The following is an 18,120-nucleotide window of genomic DNA, read 5'->3' as shown; positions in this document are numbered from 1 at the left end:
GTTCCACTGGAATATTGCTCTTCTTTTGTACCAGTCAGATAGTCCGGTAGCCATGATTACTACAACATGCTCAAGATCTAACAGCAATTTCTTTTCTTGCAAAGAGCCTGCTTGTGGCAGGGATCGTAGAATCGCTTTTAGAGCCGCGCCCCGCCGTGGTGGTCTAGTGGCTAAGGTACGCTGACCCGCAGGTCGCGGGATTGAATCCCGGCTGTGGCGGCTGCATTTCCAATGAAGGCGAAAATGTTGTAGGCCCGTGTGCTCAGATTTGGGTGCACGTTAAAGAACCCCAGGTGGTCGAAATTTTCGGAGCCCTCGACTACGGCGTCTCTCATAATCATATGGTGGTTTCGGCACGTTAAACCCCACATATCAATCATCAATCGCTTTAAGAGCCGCAAAGACTATTGGCAAAATGACTTGCTCGTTTGGGGCTGTCTCCGCCGAGATCGCATTTCTTGAAGAGTTTTTCCTCAACAGGTTGCTGTGGCCGTTCCCTTTGGTAGTCAGTGACATCTTGGCTGTGTCTGGCCCGGCAGAAGGTGCCACTTCAACATGTTCTTGGACCCGGACTTTTTTTGCCAACGCGATGTCTTTGGTGCTGAGCGCTTAAATACTTCCAAGTAAGAGTCGTGGCACCACTGTTTCGCATTTCTTTGTGCCTCAGGAACATCTTCGATTATATCCGCATTGGGCACTGGACCTCTTCGTATCTCATGATACCTTTTTACAATTCTCTCCCTTTGTGCAGCCGATGCCAGATGGTTTCGAGAGCAGCCCGAAAACGGCGCCGGATGTGGTCCAACACAGCTTACTTAGGTTGACACTTCGACGTTCATTCTTTGTAATCATGTGCGCTTGCACATACCTTGCATCTCTTGGTTCCCCTGCAAGTCTTAGCCATATGCCCATATCTCTGGCAGTTGTAGCACCTTACATCCGGGTCAATGTATTCTTCGACGATGTGAACCGTAAAGCCGAGAGCAACTCTTTTTGGCAATGACAAGTCATGCCTAAACTAGAGTATTACATTACCTACGGGCTGCATTGTGGCACTTCCATCTTCCTTCCTTGTCCATCTCTTTTGCAATGTGACTGAAATTACTCCGACATCTTTAAGATACTCTAGTAAGTCATAATCACTGTATTCAAAAGGAACATCTGTTATCTTCGCTAGGGTCTTTTTGTAAGACTGGGGTAACATCACTTGTACAGGCAAGCCAGCCAGACTCTTGATCAGCAGCAACTTGTTTGCCGAGTACAGAGACCATACTCCAACACAAAAACTTTCATTTCTGTTGATTCTTGATCACCCCGCCATGGTGGTCCAGTGGCTAAGGTACTCGGCTGCTGACCCGCAGGTCGCGGGATCAAATCCCAGCTGTGGCGGCTGCATTTCCGATGGAGGCGGAAAGGTTGTAGGCCCGTGTACTCAGATTTGGGTGCACGTTAAAGAACCCTAGGTGGTAAAAATTTCCGGAGCCCTCCACTACGGCGTCTCTCATAATCAAATAGTGGTTTTGGGACGTTAAACCCCACAAATTAATCAATTTATGTTGATTCTTGATTATGTCACTTACTCATTGATAGCAGAGATTATCTCAGATGCCATGCGATTTGGATTCACCTTCCAGAAGGAGTCCTTTGCGGCGATTGGTCTAAGCACCACCGTTATCCCCGTAGCTTGGTTCTTGGGATGGGTGAACAAAGTGTAAGCTCCCTCGTTTTTCTTGGTTGCTTTTGTATCCATCTGTGTCATGTCATTAAGAGAGTATGTCGATGTGGCGTCATTGTTGTCAACCTCTTCTCCCTCCTCTGTACGCAAGGCTTCTTACATTGCGAGGCCTCGCTGGTCTCTGTATAGGACGTCGCTATCGTTGCTGAGCCTGCAGCAACTTGAAGTCGAGCGGGATGGATAAGTGGTGCTCCGCTTGGCGCTAGCGGCATCTCGTTGTCCCCCATACCTGGGCTTTTGTCAGGTATGTGGCCCGCTAAGGGGCACTTTCGAACTCGATTCGTTGTGAAACTCCGACTCACCTATGTTTAGCTGCCACTCTGAAGAGAGTCAAACCACCGCACATTCCGTAAAAAGATCCTGAACTCAATATAATAACTGAGTTAAAAGAGCGAAATGAAGCTACGGGCTTCTTCCATTCACTCCATTCACTTCCATTCTCGCGCAAGTTTGTTCTTCGGATTCCTCAAAGCACCGGTAAGATGTAGCGCATAAATGTGAAGAACAGAACGGGGTAAAATTGAAGCATCGGTCGTACATATGCACCCCACGTTTTTCCAGCAAGAAACCTCAGTACGTGGGTGATCATGGTGAGTTTCGATTTCATGTAGGTGATGTGAGGGCTCCAGGAGAGGTCGCGATCAACTATTACTCCGAGGAATCGGTGGGTCTTCACGTAGTTGATCGTGTGTTCGATGATTTCAATAACATACGGGCCCATCACCTTATGCGTGAATGCTATAAGCGAGCACTTCTCTGATGACAGCTATAGTCCCCGTTCTTCCAGGTAATTGGTCGCCAGTGTAGCCGCTCTCTCAAGCCGGGCATGCAAATGTAGGCGTGTTACGCCTGATGCCCAGATGCAGATGCGTCTGCATATATTGATAGATGGACTGATTCTTGAAGTGCGCCAATCAGTCCTACGAGCGCTAGATTGAAAAGTGTGAGGCTATAAACACCACCTTGAGGCACACCCCGACGGATGCAATGATGCGTAGTTGTGCTATTCTCAGTCTCTACAAAGAAAGTTCTGCCCTTCAAATAGCTGTCGATACATCGGTAAACCCGAACCCCTAATCCAACATTTTGTAAGACATCCAGAATGGCTTCATGTGATACATTATCGTATGCGCCTTTAACGTCCTAGAACAACGCAGCAGATAAACGTTTCAGGCTTTTTTTTTGATGTTGTACAGACGAGACTACGTCAATACCGTTATCAGTAGCGGACTGCCCACTCTGAAAGCCTGTCATAGCATTAAGGTATACCTCGTAGTGCTCCAGGTACCACTCTAGGCGAGTCAAAGTCATCCTCTTCATCGCTTTCCCGAAACAGTTGGCAAGCGAGATGGGGCGATAAGAGGTCAAGTCCAGAGGAGATTTACCTGCATGGTTTAAGTACAGGGACGAGGCGGCTGGGTTCCCACGAAGGAGGGACCAATCCGCTGCTCCACGAGTCGTTGTACACGGATAGAAGGGCCCGTCAAGCTGCTTCACCGAGGTTGCAAAGAATCATGTACGTGATCCCATCCATACCCGGTTATATATATTTGCATGCCGTCAAGGCTGCTTGAAGTTTTTCTAAAGAGAAAGGGTTGTCTATTCTTGAATTTTTGGAGCCTGGTGCGTTTCCTAGGTAACGCGTGGTGGACGCCGACACCTGACCGGCAACTTTCATGCAGAAAACTTCTGCTACTTCAATTTTGGTGCAGCCTTGGTGGAGAGAGACACTTGAAAGGGCGTTGTTGATGCGGCGATGTTCGTAGGCCACGAACAATTCTCCATGTTCGCGTCTAAGGCTTGTGTGGATCCAGTGATTCGCACAGAGATTTCCACCGAAGAGACAGAAGTGAGTAGATTCGCCGCTGAATTTTTTCCTGCAGACGCCTTATGTCGTAAATGGACTTAGTCTGCCGATATCTTCGTTCAGCAAGACGAGGGATCGCTCTGAGCCGTTCCGATTTCGCTTCATATGGACAATACTTTGAAGTAGGTTCAATATGATAAGTCGCTTCTTGAGCAGCACCTCTACTCATATCCTCGAGGGTGTCAAGAGGTATCGAGGGTGTCAAGAGGAACACGAGTTTCACGCAGCGTGATTTGCCAAGGCGACGGGCTTGCAGTATGGTAAGTTCTTCAGACACCGGTTGGATGACAGGAGCAAAGTCACTTTCGCTGATGGCAATCATAAATGACGCCTGCAGTTGAGTCGCGGCCATCAGGTATATAGGAGCGAACGTTGATGTCTTCTAACGTGTTGACGTTGCTCAAAACTTGCAATGCGCTTTGTTGGGTGACGTCTATGGCGAAGATATTCTTGTATTATTTATTTTATTTAACAATACTGTAGGTCTTATGCAGACCCATACAGGAAGCGGGCATACATCATCACAGGTAACCAATTAGATACAAAGTTCAGTTCTTGCGCCTATTGATTCAATTTGTCCCTAAGCGAGTGCCTCAAGACGTGGCTTGACGATTGAGACTATGAGCCGCATTGACCGGCACAAACCGAATTGTGTTCTCGCGTCTTCGTAGCATTCTTACTTGTTGATGAAGACGGCATCAGCGCCTTGGCACAAAGTAGTCGGAGCTTTCGTCGCTGGCCGTAGAGTAAATAAGCGTGTCCTCATTCGGGTGGCCAGTACGCTTTCTCGTAGAAGCTGCAGACGACGTGGAACCAGGCGAATCGCCACAGTCACTGGAATGGTGTCTTCCACAAAGCCACAGAAAATCAGAGAGACTGAAAGCAGTGTCCTACACCGTCGTCTTCGTATGCATACGAACATAACACCGGCTGGAATCATTAATTTATCCCACAAACTTCGTCGTACTACAGCATTGCTCGAGAGACGTCGTGTCGACTTGTCTTCACAGTGTCTAGTGGTACCCGGCTGTTGACCCGCGGGATCGAATCCCGACTGCTGCGGCTGCATTTTCAATGGAGACGAAAATGCTGTATGCGCCCTTGTGCTCAGATTTGGGTGCATTTTAAAAAACCCCAGGTGGTTGAAATTTCCGGAACTCTCCACTACGGCGTCTCTCATAATTATATGGTTGTTTTTATTTACAAGAAATGCGCTACCGCCGCGCATGCCATCAGGTAGCCATGGCGTGAATGTGCTGGAAGAACAAGTCACCGTTCCTCCTGGCTCGAGCGTCATCGTTGCCATGGGCATTCCGAAAGCAGAAGGCGTCGTTGAAGGCAATCAGTACCTGCTGGTCAACCGCGATATTGCGTCGCAAAAGCAATCGCCGAGCTGCGTGGAGGAAAATCAACAGTTATGCTTTCTGTGACGTGGTTTATTGACGCTGGACGTCAGGGATCCTCAATAAACGTTTACGGCGAAGCATCAAAGAGCGGCGGGCGTCAAGCAGCCAAAATTGGACCGAGTTTGAGTCTGACCTCCATTAAGTGGCTGGACGACGCACCCCCGCTCTCTTATCAGCGCGGTTGTGAAGCATGTGCACCGGACGCTTCGTGTTTTAGGCGCGTAATTCAAACATTATCTGATGCTAGTTGTTTTGGTCCAATTTTTCGTGTTTTCTATAACAGTCTCGACATCATCCATCAATACAAGAAAAATAACAGACGCTGTATCGGCGCCATCCGAATACGACAGGGCGCTGTAATCTGCAATTGGTATATAAAACAAACCCTATGATTTGGCGTCACTTGGAACGCTGACTAACGCTATACGAAAAAGCGAACTGTGACGCATACCCAGTTCAGCCATAATTCCTCATCGTCGTCAGCCACTGCATGAACAACTGGCACAAAATTCCTTGCAAATGTTCAGCGGATACCACGCTTCTCAGAAGTATGACGAGAAATAGCAGAGCGAATGCCGGCCTACTACCCAAATAAATTTATTATAAGGATATAGTTGGTATCAAGCAAGTGTCCTTGCAGTAGTTACCCAATGAGTGTTTCGCCCTATTCTGAAATTTGGATGCGTGCTTTTCTCTGGTGCTCCAGCCTACAAATTCCGGCCTCTCATTCTTTTAGCAAGATAATTTTTACGCTTATGCCATAGTCTCCCTAAAACAATTTCTAGCTGCGTTTTATACCTAGAATCGAGAGTTCCTTTTCCTTTGTGCAGATTTCGTATAGGCCGTTCAGACGTTTTTAATAATTTATGAGTCACCACTCCAGCCGCGGCAGACAGTATTCATATCCTCTCCAGAATTATTTTTTGGTGTTAGATGGCCACGGTTTCACACCCCACAAAGTATACTTTACAACGTTTTCTGGACCCGCTGAATGTACAGATAAGGCGGACTAGCGATAATTCACCCCATGTGGATATTCAATTTGGTGACATTTTTCCTAATAATCCAAAGTTGCTCGCCCATCACATTCTAGATGCTTTTTTGCAAGAACTCTTGCAGAGCATGAAAACAAATGTAATTATTGCTACAGATTCATAACAGAGTGACGAAAAGTCCGCTGTTGGTATATGCAGCCCGAACTTGGATTGGTTCTATTCGCTCGGGCTACCTGATTTTATACCCGTTTTTAAAGACGATAGTCTTTCTTGGGGAGCTTCGACGCTAAAATTTTGGTCTCTGTGTGTGTGTGTGTGTGTGTGTGTGTGTGTGTGTGTGTGTGTGTGTGTGTGCGTGTGCGTGTGCGTGTGCGTGTGCGTGTGCGTGTGCGTGTGCGTGTGTGTGTGTGTGTGTGTGTGTGTGTGTGTGTGTGTGTGTGTGTGTGTGTGTGTGTGTGTGTGTGTGTGTCCACGCTTTCACATACTGTCGATGAAACAACGCACTCGAGTCGCGCTTCTCAAGAAGCCTTTAAAGACAGGATCACAAACGCTGCAGGGCTTGCTCCCCGCACTATGTCGACTGATTCATCGGTGAGAACTTTCAAATAATCGGTGTACTTTTCTTCAGTATATACAAGTACCAAATAACGTACGTCTGCTGTGGGTGTGGAACGCTTGCTGTGCGTCCGTGGGATCGTCACCTGAGAGTCGACATCCTCATGTGACCAAGGTGGGTCTCGTCGAAGTTGTCTTTGTTTGGGGAAATCGATGCCAAGATGGCGAATGGTGTTGAGGGCCACGAAAGCTCGCGATTCCATGCATCACCGAAGGCGACTGAGTAGTGCTCGTCCTGGGCTAGAATCGCCAAGTCGGCAGAGCTGTGTCAGCAGTTGTTGAGAGGCGAGAAGACGTAACGGCGGAAGACGAGTTTCATGAAGCACCTTTATGCTCGCTGCAAACTTGGGCACTCCCAAAGTGACTCCGAGGTCTTTACGATGGAGTCTTTCCAGCCCTTCGTACTGTGACTCACTCAGAGAGAGCAGAGTCAATTGGAAAAGCACACGATTGACTGCCGCGTGTAACTTTATCATTGATGTTGGGTGGCTCCCCCAGCTTTTTCCTGCCATCCTTCGAAGAATGCTTACACGGGGTGACAGCGCTGACATTGTCTTGTCTACTGCCCGTCGCCAATTCATCCTGTTGTCTAGTGTGACTCCACGGAATCTAAGGGCGACGTGTACCGAGTTCACTCCGCAACGCGAAGTAAATATTTGAAGTAGAGGAGTTTTGGGGGTTCATATGCTGGAAAAACTCTCATCTCGGCTAATGTTTACTTACAGTGCGTGCACATATACGCCGATGGTTCCACCACAGCGTCTAGTTCTGGTGATGTGTTGGTGATACCAGCTAGAGGAACGACCCTGTAAATCAAGCTATGACACGTCACTACGTCTACGGCGGCGGAACTTGCGGCTTTGCGTGGATCAGAAGCCAAGTACTGTAGCCATTAGACCACCGTGGCGGGGCATAGCATTTACCTTATAGACAAATATTACGTGGATTGTAGAAATGGCGTTCTAGAAACGCCATGGTTCTATTTTAGTCCAAAGGAAATGAATTGTTTGAACTGTTTCAAACTGTCCGCCTTCGAAAAGGGGCTTGTGATGTTTCATTTGTCATGGTCGTCTTTCACTGCTCGACATCGTGGCGAAAATGGCACTTCGATCGTTTTCAAGGGGGACGTAATACAGTTTCCTGCAATATTAGAGAGAACTCTAGCGTTGCAATTGTTCAACCACCACGGGAATGATGAGTAGTAGTATTTATTTGGATTTGCCTAGTCTTCGTACTTGCGGCTTCGTTTTTTGTTGTGTTTGGCGGTTGTTTTGGATAGCAGAACGTATAATTGTGAACTTCGTGAGCCTATTTGAAGTAGCAAGCGTTAAAGATTAAAGTAGTGATGTGGAAGTGCTCACTACATCAACTGAACTTCGTCTTGGGACAATTAAAAGTGTATCACGGACAGAATTAAGATTAGACAAATCCCTCTGCTACCCCTTATTCTTGTATCAGATTGCAGATTATCAGTGTTTACACGTCACACTGAGTTTTTCCTTCGTGTGTTGCCTTTCCCTCCTTGCATATGGCTCGCTGTAAAAGGGCTCGAAATAGACCGCCGGGGGCTGGTGTTCTTGTTCAGTTGACGTAGCTCTAGCCGACATGACTGTCTGCTTATTTTAAAGACAGGATACATGGTGTCAGAAGTGCTAAAGTCTAGTTGCAATGGATACCGTCAAGCCTCCAGAAGAGCTACAGCTGTCAGGCAATTTACGAAGAAATTGGCAGATGTTCAAGCGAAAACTGGAACTTCGCGGCAACGCCCACTAAACCGCCCAGGACGGAAGCCATCAAGACAGCAATCCTGCTCAACATCGCCGGTGAAGAAGCCCACGACGTCTACAACAGCTTCTTGTTCGAACAAGGTGAGAGCAATGAAGATTACCAGACAGGGCTGTGGAAGTTCGAGGACGACTGTGTCGACGAAGGGAACGAGGTTTACGAGAGGCACGTTTTTTGCCTTCGCATGCAGAACGAGGGAGAGCCGGTGGAGCAATGTTTGCGAGAGCTAAAGAAACAAGCGAAGCTACGTAATTTTGCCACGCTAGAAGAATCCATGATTAGATACCAGGTCGTTTTTGGCATAAATAACCCGAAGATCTGGGAAAATATGCTGCGAGAAAATGGCTTAGCCTTTACAGAAAGCGGCGCAGATGCGCAAAGCAGCCGAGACTTCGGCATGACAGAATGCTGTTTGGTCCAGTGAAACGGTGCAAGTATACTACGCTCACCGGAAAGAGCGCAACGAAAAAAAAATTAGGTGCCGACGGTGTAACAAAGACCATGCGCAACGGCACTGTACAACGTATGAGAAGACATGCTTTGATTGCAATAAGCCGAACTATTTTGCAATATGCTGCAAGCGCTGCCAAGTACCAAGTACTCGAAGTTGAAGCAGATGACGGATTTGACATTTTTGGATATATAGGTGTCTGCGGTACGGGGCAAGCGCAGACATGGGCGGTGTTGCGAAGCGCGCCTCCGACGACGTTACGAAGGGCGCCACGAATCTCACTGCTGCAACCACTGTTTACGAAAGACGGCGACGCCAACACGGTCCCGAAGGCGCCACTGCTTCGAACTCCGCCGGGAAGGTCACCAGCCGTTTGGTTGCGTAGGTTTCTCAGCTCGCGACTGCTTCTGCGCAGAGCTGATAGACGAGCGGACGAGACGACGGTGAGTTAAACAAGGTTTATGTACAGCATATATACAGAAGCGTTACAAGTTCGGCACTGGGGCCGACAGCTTAGAGACCGGATGTGCCGAGCTCTCCTCTCTAACACATAGGTCTGCTGCTCGCGACGCGCCGCAGGGCTTCTTTTATATGCACCGGGTGGATTCTTTGAGTAACGAAATGTCCAACCAGAAGCGCCGCTGGTCGTGAGGTCAGAATCCTCCAATGGGGTCGCCGCTGGGCCGCGTCATTCTTTCTCATCGAATCTGGAGCCGCTGCGTTACACGTGGCTGCACCCAAGGACGAGTCACGTCGCCACACATTGCGTCAGACTCGCCAGACAGGAAGGCGCCGGCTAGCTGGCTGTCGTGACTCACTGCACGTGCGCGGCAGAAAGGCGCCGTCGCGTGATGACGCCGTTGAGTTGTTCATCGCGTCAGGCGGGCTCGCGTGCTGGCCTTGACCCTGATTTCCTTTTTCCGAGGCATGGACGTTCGCTGCGGACTCGCAGGCATAACAGCGGTGAGAGATTCAAAATGGACACGAGTTCACAAGCCAACATAATTCCTTGGTCTGTAGAATTCCTTGGACTGCAGAAAAGCAATGCAATCTTGAGAGCTTACAACGGCAGTGCCATCAGTCATGTCGGATTTATCAGAGAAATGTTGTAGCTAAATGACGTGATGCATGCTGCGACCTTCTTCATAGCCAAAAAAAGGTCGCCAGGCCATATTAGGATTGCACGCGTGTCAGCAATTTGGACTTATCCCGAAAGTTGTGGTCACTAAGGTGGAGCGAGCTGGTACCCGAAAAGGCTTTTCCAGACATATTTCAAGGCACGGACTGTGTCGGAAGGCGATACCGAATGGTCCTGCGGGACGATGCGGTTCCAGTCGTGCACCCAACCCGAGGGGTACCCTTAGCCCTGAGGAAGCCTTTTCGAAAAGAGTGGGAACTCATGAAATCTGCCTAGATCTATTATCAAAATGTGGACGAGCCTACAAAGCCCTTTTGTTGTTGCACGTAAGAAAGGTGGGGCCCTTCGGGTCTGCAGGGATCCGTGGGCAATAAACAAGAACATAAAGCGTGAGCACTACCCCATGCCACCGAGGGAAGAGATTGAGGCAGAACTGTCAGGTACAAAATTTTTTTTCGCGGCTAGATGCCAAGGCGGGATTCCACCAAATTCCATTAGACGAAGCTACATCACCAGTGTGCACTTTCGCGACCCCGTTCGGGCGTTACCGTTTCTGGCGGCTTCCATTCGGAATTCCGTCAGCAAGCGAAGTTTTCCAGAAAACGTTAACAGAAATATTTGAGGAATTGGCAGGTGTCCTAATATACATAGATGACGTTTTAATGTAAGGTGACAGTAAGGATCAGCATAACTAACGCATAGAAGCTGTGCTGAAGCAGACACAAAAAGCAGGGTTGACGTTTAACCTGCAGAAATGCCTTTTTGGTTTGAAAGAAATTGAGCTCTCGGGTGACGTAATAGGTGAGCAGAAAATAAGTCCGAATCACAACCTGGTTGAAAGCGTCCGTTCGCTGCCGACACTCACAGACACGCCGTGCGCAGAATGATGGACGTTGTCAACTGTTTCCGCAAATATGTACCCTCACTGAGCGATAAGACAATCTTGCTGTGGAGCCTTGTGAAAGAAAACGTCACGTTTGAATGCACTGCAGCACATCAGCGTGAATGGGCGGCAGTGTGCGATGCACTAACGAACCCTCCGTTACTCGCGCTCTTTGACCAGAAGGACACTAAAATCATGGCCGATGCTTCAGGGACCGGTTTAGGCGCTGCCCTGCTACAGAAACATGGCAGTGACTGGCGCCCGGTGACGTATGCATCAAGAACACTAACCGACTGCGAAACCCGTTACTTGCGAATTGAAAAGGAAACGCTAGGTTTAGTGTTTGCATGTGAGAAGTTTAATCATTTTGTTTACGGTCGTAAGGTATGAATTGAAACGGACCATAGACCCCTGCTTGCCATTTCTCAGAAGGGCATTGGAGACATGCCACCACGATTACAGCGTTTTTTTTTTCATCTGCAGGCTTCTACAATATAAATACACTTTGCAGTTCATGTCTGGCAAGGACCTGGTCCTGGTGGACATGTTGTCGCGTGCACCTGTGCAATCATAGTCATCGAGTGTTCTGAAAGACATCGAAATCCTTGCGACACGGGTCATCACCGGCATTGTAAGCACGGCTGCAGAAGGAAACCAGGAATGAGTCGTATTTGAGCGAGCTGAAGGAACGAATCTCACGGGGTGACATGGTCGAAGGTGAACTCAAGCCCTTTGCCGAAAAACTGTCGGTGGTAGAAGGAATACTACTCAAGGGCTCCAAAGCGTTCATACCTAAACCAATTAGAGGAGAAATTCTTCGACGAGTTCACGATGGACTAAATAAATGCAAGGTGCGAGCACACAGATTGGTATTTTGGCCTGGATTCAGGAGAACTATTGATCCCTTCATTCGGAGCTGCAGTACTTGCCAGCGGTATGCATACAAGCAGGCGAGTGAGCCCCTGCTCATGCAGCCAATCCCGGGCAAGCCATGGAACCGAGTGGGAATCGACCTTTTCCAGTTTGGTGAAGCCTCCTATGTCATCGTATACCATGCCCAGTCCAATTTTGCTGACGTACGGCATCCCGGTTAAGTATGCAATGACAATGGGTGCCAGTTCCGATCGCAAGAGTTCCGACAGTTCACCATAAATTATGAATTTCAGCATATCGCATTCAGTCCGGAGTTCCCGCGGTCAAATGTACTGGCAAAAAAGGGGGTCTAGATTGTTAAGCGCATCCTGAAAAAAAAAAAACAATGACTCCCACGGTGCCCCGCGGTGGTCTAGTGGCTAAGGTACTCGGCTGCTGACTCGCAGGTCGCGGGATCGAATTCCGGCTGCGGCGGCTGAATTTCCGATGGAGGCGGAAATGTTTTAAGCCCATGTGCTCAGATTTGGGTGCACGTTAATGAACCCCAGATGGTCGAAATTTCCGGAGCCCTCCACTACAGCGTCTCTCGTGATCATATGCCGGTTTTGGGACGTTAAACCCCACATATCAATCAAATCAATCAAAATCAATGACTCCCACGGTGACTTTCGGTTGGGTTTTTTAGCCTATAGGTCATCTTATCTTGAAGATGGTCGCTCTCCAGGCGAGCCACTTCAAAGTAGACACCTACGCACGACCCTGCCCAAATACAAGAAGATCCCGGAATTCCATTGAAAAAGCATCGCCAGTCTTCGAGAGGCCAGGCACTACCATTGCTCGAAAGGGGAACGTCGTTGTGCATTCATAACGAAGACTAATCACGCACAGCCACAGTAAGTGGCAAGCCGCACCAATGTCGTATATGGTGAATACCGACTTTCTGGGGAAAGCGTGTTGTGACGAAAGGGCACCTTCCTTATTGGCGACCGTTGCTGGCACCGTTTCGAGGGACTGAGTGTTGGAAGACTCGGTGCTCTAAGTGCCAACCAGCGAATGCTGAGGCGAAACAGGCAACACCTGCTGCATATACCAGGAAGCGATGCGAGCGAGGATCAACACGACGACGCATCCCCGGGTAACATGTTCAATCCGGATGAGACAGGGCTGCAATACACCAGAAGAGCAAATACACAGTGAACAAGGCATGGCGAACTCCACGACTACGATGCAATGGGCTGACCACGGAGGTGTCAACTCTTCAGGTGAACGAAGGTCGACCAGGCAACGCACGGAACCCCGACGATTACATTACCGCACCAGCTTCCGCCAAGTTTCCTAAACTTGATTTTTTTATATTGCACCAGGAAGATGAGATGTATCAGACTGCAGATTATCTGTGTTCACACGTAACACTGACTCTTTCCTTCATGTGTTGCCTTTTTGTCCTTTCATACCGCTTGCTTTAAAAAGGCTCGAAATAAACTGCCGGGGGCTGGTGTTTTTGTTCAGTTGGCGCAGCTCTAGCCAACATGACTGTCTGCTTATTATAAAGACATGACACAATTCTCATGAAGCGCCGGAATTGCATCTTGTGCATATATCTTCCCCCCCCCCCCCCTTTTTTTTTGCTCGAGCCTGTCTGAGACTGAGTAGCACAAGTGTACTTGCCTTAGATGTTCTATTTTTTGTCGTGGGTAGCACGTGCGATTCGTTGTACTGATGCCCTGTGACGTCATCGGGCATGTTTTTCATAATGTTCTCACGTCGGTGACGAAAATCGTGTGCTACATTCACCTTCACTTCTCGATTGCTATACAGCGCAACTGTGCGCAGTTAGTGACGTTTTAGACGTTGTCAAGCAGTGACCTTTCACCATGACACAAAATGCTATTGCCCTTTGCAGTTCCTTTTACAAAACACACACATACACGCACACACACGTACGTCGATACAACACGCACGACAAATCCTCGACGTATGATCAACACAAGAAATGCAAAGAAGCGTTAAAAGAGGGAACCATAAATATTTTCACGAAAATTTTGTCTTCCATCAAGGTAGCGCATTGCTTTGAGTGACTACTTCTGATGGGAGCTAATTGTACGAAACTGTCGTTCAGGGAATGAATCGGCATCTAGAAAAAAGTGATCTCGAAGACATGGTCTGTGCGTGGAAAGGTGTTTCGAATAAAAGTGCGGATGACGACGCAAGTGATCAAAGTCCTCTATTCTAGCACGCGAACAAATTATTGCAGTTAAAAAGTCTTTAATAACTATAATTGAGATCTAACGTGCCAAATCCATGGTATGATTATGATAGACGCCGTAGTAGAGGGTTCCGAAAATGTCGACCACCTCTGCACCTAGTTCTAATTACAGGGGGCCTCTACCGAAAATGCGGCCGCCGTTCGATCCCGCGGTCGAGCACCAAAGCACCGTGGCGGGTGACGAAGGTGCGAATGACACCGTGAGTCATCCAGGTCCTCTATTTTAGCATGCAAGCGAGTAATTTCGACGAGAAATCTTTGTCATGTGAGCGAGGAAACAGTCGTGTCCATATCCACTAACCCATCTGCACCGAATTATCGGCGAAACACGTTTTCGAGCTGATGTCCCAGCTAATCATTATTAGCGGCGAGCGTGTTGTGGCCGGCTTCAGGAAAACGAGGATAGACGGCTACGCTATGAGCGCAGAAGCGGCCGCTACACGTTTTCATTTCCGGATCGTAGCAGCAGCCCCCAAGAAAGCAGGGAAAGGTGGCCGCGATGCGTGTCTTGCTTGATTAACCTGCCTTCAGTGCTTTCTGCTGGGAGGGGATTGACGCGACGCACAACAGGCGACTGAAGCCGAACAAGAGATCGCAAAACAAGCACAGCGGAGAGAAAAGCGCACAAAAACAAATACAAACGCCTTCGCCCCACCGCCGCCGCGAACAGTCGGGAGCCGAGAAGAAAGCTCACAGAGCACCAAGCTGCTGCGGACGATGGCTCTAGCAAGCAGCGCCGCTTCTTCTTTTGGGAGACCTTCTGCCCGCCATGCCTCAGACTGGGGAAAGAACAGCTATCGTCCAATAACGTTGGCTGTAACAACGCACTCACCAAAAGCGTGATGTGTCGTAGGATGGGAGTGGTTCCGGCGCTGCAAGCGAGGAGGCAACGTTGGTGGCGCTCCTAGCGGACACTTTTCTTGCGGGGCGATCGTTTGAAAGGCGGCCGGAGGTTCGCTCGACGTCTGCGTTGCTGTGTCAGTTGTGCGCGAGTTTTAAGTCGATTTCCGGGCGCTGCTTGGCTCGATGGCGACGTGTTTTACATATTACGAGCGCGATCAACTCTACTGATGCGTCCGAGGTCTCATCGTCGACGACGGTGTTGCGTGCCCGGTTGTGTGACTGTGAGTGCGAGGCCAGTGATTTCGCGTCGATGTGTGTGTGACGCCTAGGAGCGAGCAATCCTCGAGCGAACAACAGGTAGCCACCATCACCAGGCTCGGCATCGGCCGGGCGCTCTTCTTTGTTCGACATGACAGCAAACACCGGAGAGCTCCGTGCAGCGCCAGGATTTTAAACGGCACTCCTCTGTGGATAAACAACGGAGATTAGATGCCAATTGGACACCAGGTGAGGAGGCAATGCACTTCCGCTATGCGCGATGTTGCCATCATCATCTGCTGAGATTGCATTCGCTATCGCGTATGGCCTGAATGTCGCAGGAAACTAATCTGTGTTGTTCCAACTAGCAGTCCTCCGGCTATCTTATTTGGAGCAGCCATGGGCGAAGTGGGATGCATTGTTTAAATCCAGTAGCATGTGCCTTGCCCGACGCAGTTCGCATATCGCAATCTAGATTAAGTAGTCCGCCTGCGCTCACCAGGTTGAGTTTTCTCGTTTGGTGTAACTTGAACGTCGAAGCGGGCTGTCGACGTGAGTGAGTACGCGCATAGTCGCAAGATGTCGAAACGCGCTTGGAATCCACGCCCGAGAGATGCTTCGCGACAGTGTCAAGTGTTGGAAAGATTACGCGTGATCGCTTCGTATCGCGGCCGAAGGAAGTCTAACAGACAGTTTCTGTTGTCCGCAGCAGCTGCAACGTGTGCTAGTTGGTGAGTCATGTGAAACGCTGGCCGTGTGCGCCTGCTCGAGTTCGTTTGATGCCAGGTCGCGACAAGCGATGCGGCCACAGACCACCGTTTAAGAGGAGGCGATGTGTCGGCCAAATGCAGCGCGCCGTTTGTTGTGGTTGATATTAAGGTCACATGATCATTTTAGAGTGCACGTACCGACTCAAAAGTCTGGACATTGCCTTTGTAGAAGCAGTAAATAAGCTCGTGTTAGACGCAATGCTACTGAGAACTAATGTACAATGATAGCAGCGATTTCGCGAGGTAAATGAAAAGGTAACATTCTGTTGGCACCTACGCTGTGCTGTAGCCGCTATTGCTCAATTTGTGGAGCATCGTTCAGTTTTACTTTCCGTCACATTTACGCTTACTACTAGTAACACTCCGCTACTTTCCTGTAGTCATTGTGTGGTAATTTTAATGCATATTCTAAACTCAATGAAATCTTGCATATGGGAGTGCGGAATTTGGGAAGGAAGGAGACACGACAGAAAAGACGCTCACTTGCAAGAAGAACGCCACACCAAGAAAGCTTATGCGCAAGCGCATTAAACAGTGTAAAAAAATATTGCCAAATCGCTGGGACGTCCTGTAACAATCTAGATGGATAGATGAGTGCATATAATCAGTTTTTATTTGTTTACAAATACTACTGTCTCGCTAGACGAGACATAGCAGTAGTGGGTACATGAGTTCGTAAACAACAGTCATACAATGAATAGTAATAGTATCGCAATATGCGGTTCGGCAATTCTTTCACAAACTGTTCACGCGTTTTTTCTCGCAAGGAACCACCTAGTATGCTTTGTGAATATTTTTCGATTGCATCGCATAGCGTTTCGTTCACCAGCTCGGGGGGCCAGTTGACCAACGGGGGCGTCCAGTGTGGTGTCCGCCATGGGCCGTTCGGGGCCAGCGGCAGGGCGTTGTTTGCTCCTGGGTGTGCAAACCGGTTCTCTCGCGGCGGCCCTGTTTCTCCCAAGAAAATTTCTCGCCCCGGCGTTCTCGGACCACTGATACGTGCAGCTGTCACTGCGCTTTTGCTGCCTCGAAAGTTCTGGCAACCGTAACGTTGCGCGCAAGAGACGCTGGTCTTTCAACAAATTCATTTCGGAGCAAAATGAGCCTTCTTTCTTAACAAAATAGTGCGCCTATGCTGAGGAAAAAACATCACACCATGTTTGTGGCATGCAAAGAACGCATTGCGTACCGCATACCTTTTAAGTTGCGGCTACTGTTACGTAGGGCAGTCAGGTCGGGATGTTGACAGGCTGCGTGAGCACGCGAGTAGCGTTATTAAAAAAAAATAGGTCAGGTGGTTTCTTTGCCATTCCTTATGGAGATGCTGGTGCGAACCTATGTCGGAAAAGTGCACCATTGACGCCATAAGTAGAAATAAAGTGACGCGTTTGAATATTGAAGCGCCTAACATGTCGCAGTTGGAAGATATTATTGTCAGAAATTGCTTGGTGTGAGTGGTTGTGTGCATGTTTGATGGCGTTCCTTAGGACCGTTCATCACGCACGTACTCCCATTGATTTCGTCGGCGCGTTCAGGGAAAGAAAAAAATGGGTGGCTGTACATAAAGTGCAAAAAAAAAAATCCATTGTCACTGTGCTCTGAAATAAACTTTAAGGTTAGCGCCCTGTGTGTTCTCGTGTCCCTCGTTCGTAACTTGCCTTGAGGGCAAGCCAGCAGAACCAGATGGCAACCTTCGTGTTTAGGAACTCCAATATGCCAGAGCGAGGAATGAAAGAAAAGACAATTCAACCAGGTTTATTGGTGCAGAGTGCTAAGCCGTCTTAACATGGCGAACAATCGTTCACCAGCAAACCGTTGGCATTATACTGCACGTGCATTTGATCTCTTCGTCGTACTCTTCCACGCTCAGTGCCGCGAGCATGGAAGACAACTCCGCGCGAGCGCGATTTACAACAAGGAATTCGGCCTTGTTGGTAAGACACAAAGGTCATTATTTAGCGCAATGAAATACACGGAGGGACGCGTCACTTTCATTTACTTTCCTTCAAGTGGGGACTATTGTAGCCACATATATGTGCATAATAATTATACATACATGCGCTAAATTGCAACAAAATGTTTTATTGCCCCTGAAGCACGCTGTGGTGATGCTCACGCGCCACAGCATTGTATAAAGAAAAAATTGAGAGCGCGATAAACAAAAAAAAAAAAAAAGAACTAGCTCTGTCGGGTAATTTTTGCTCTTTATGCTTCGGTGGACTATTTCAGTGTCGA

At 48.6% G+C, this 18,120-nt stretch overlaps 1 protein-coding gene across 2 annotated transcripts in view; it reads left to right on the top strand.

Annotated features, from left to right (window-relative positions):
• Positions 1-14,932: 14,932 nt before the first annotated feature.
• LOC119181126 (latrophilin Cirl) overlaps positions 14,933-18,120 on the top strand; it is a 251,259-nt gene continuing 248,071 nt past the window's right edge. For both annotated transcript variants that reach the window (XM_037432309.2, XM_075874840.1), the window contains exon 1: positions 14,933-15,364. The gene's annotated coding sequence lies outside the window, so the exon portion shown is untranslated. The remainder of the gene's footprint in view (positions 15,365-18,120) is intronic.

This window comes from Rhipicephalus microplus, chromosome 10 (genome assembly GCF_043290135.1).
Source record: "Rhipicephalus microplus isolate Deutch F79 chromosome 10, USDA_Rmic, whole genome shotgun sequence".
Classification (NCBI taxonomy): domain Eukaryota; kingdom Metazoa; phylum Arthropoda; class Arachnida; order Ixodida; family Ixodidae; genus Rhipicephalus; species Rhipicephalus microplus.
This window is presented reverse-complemented; position numbering and strand designations above follow the sequence as displayed.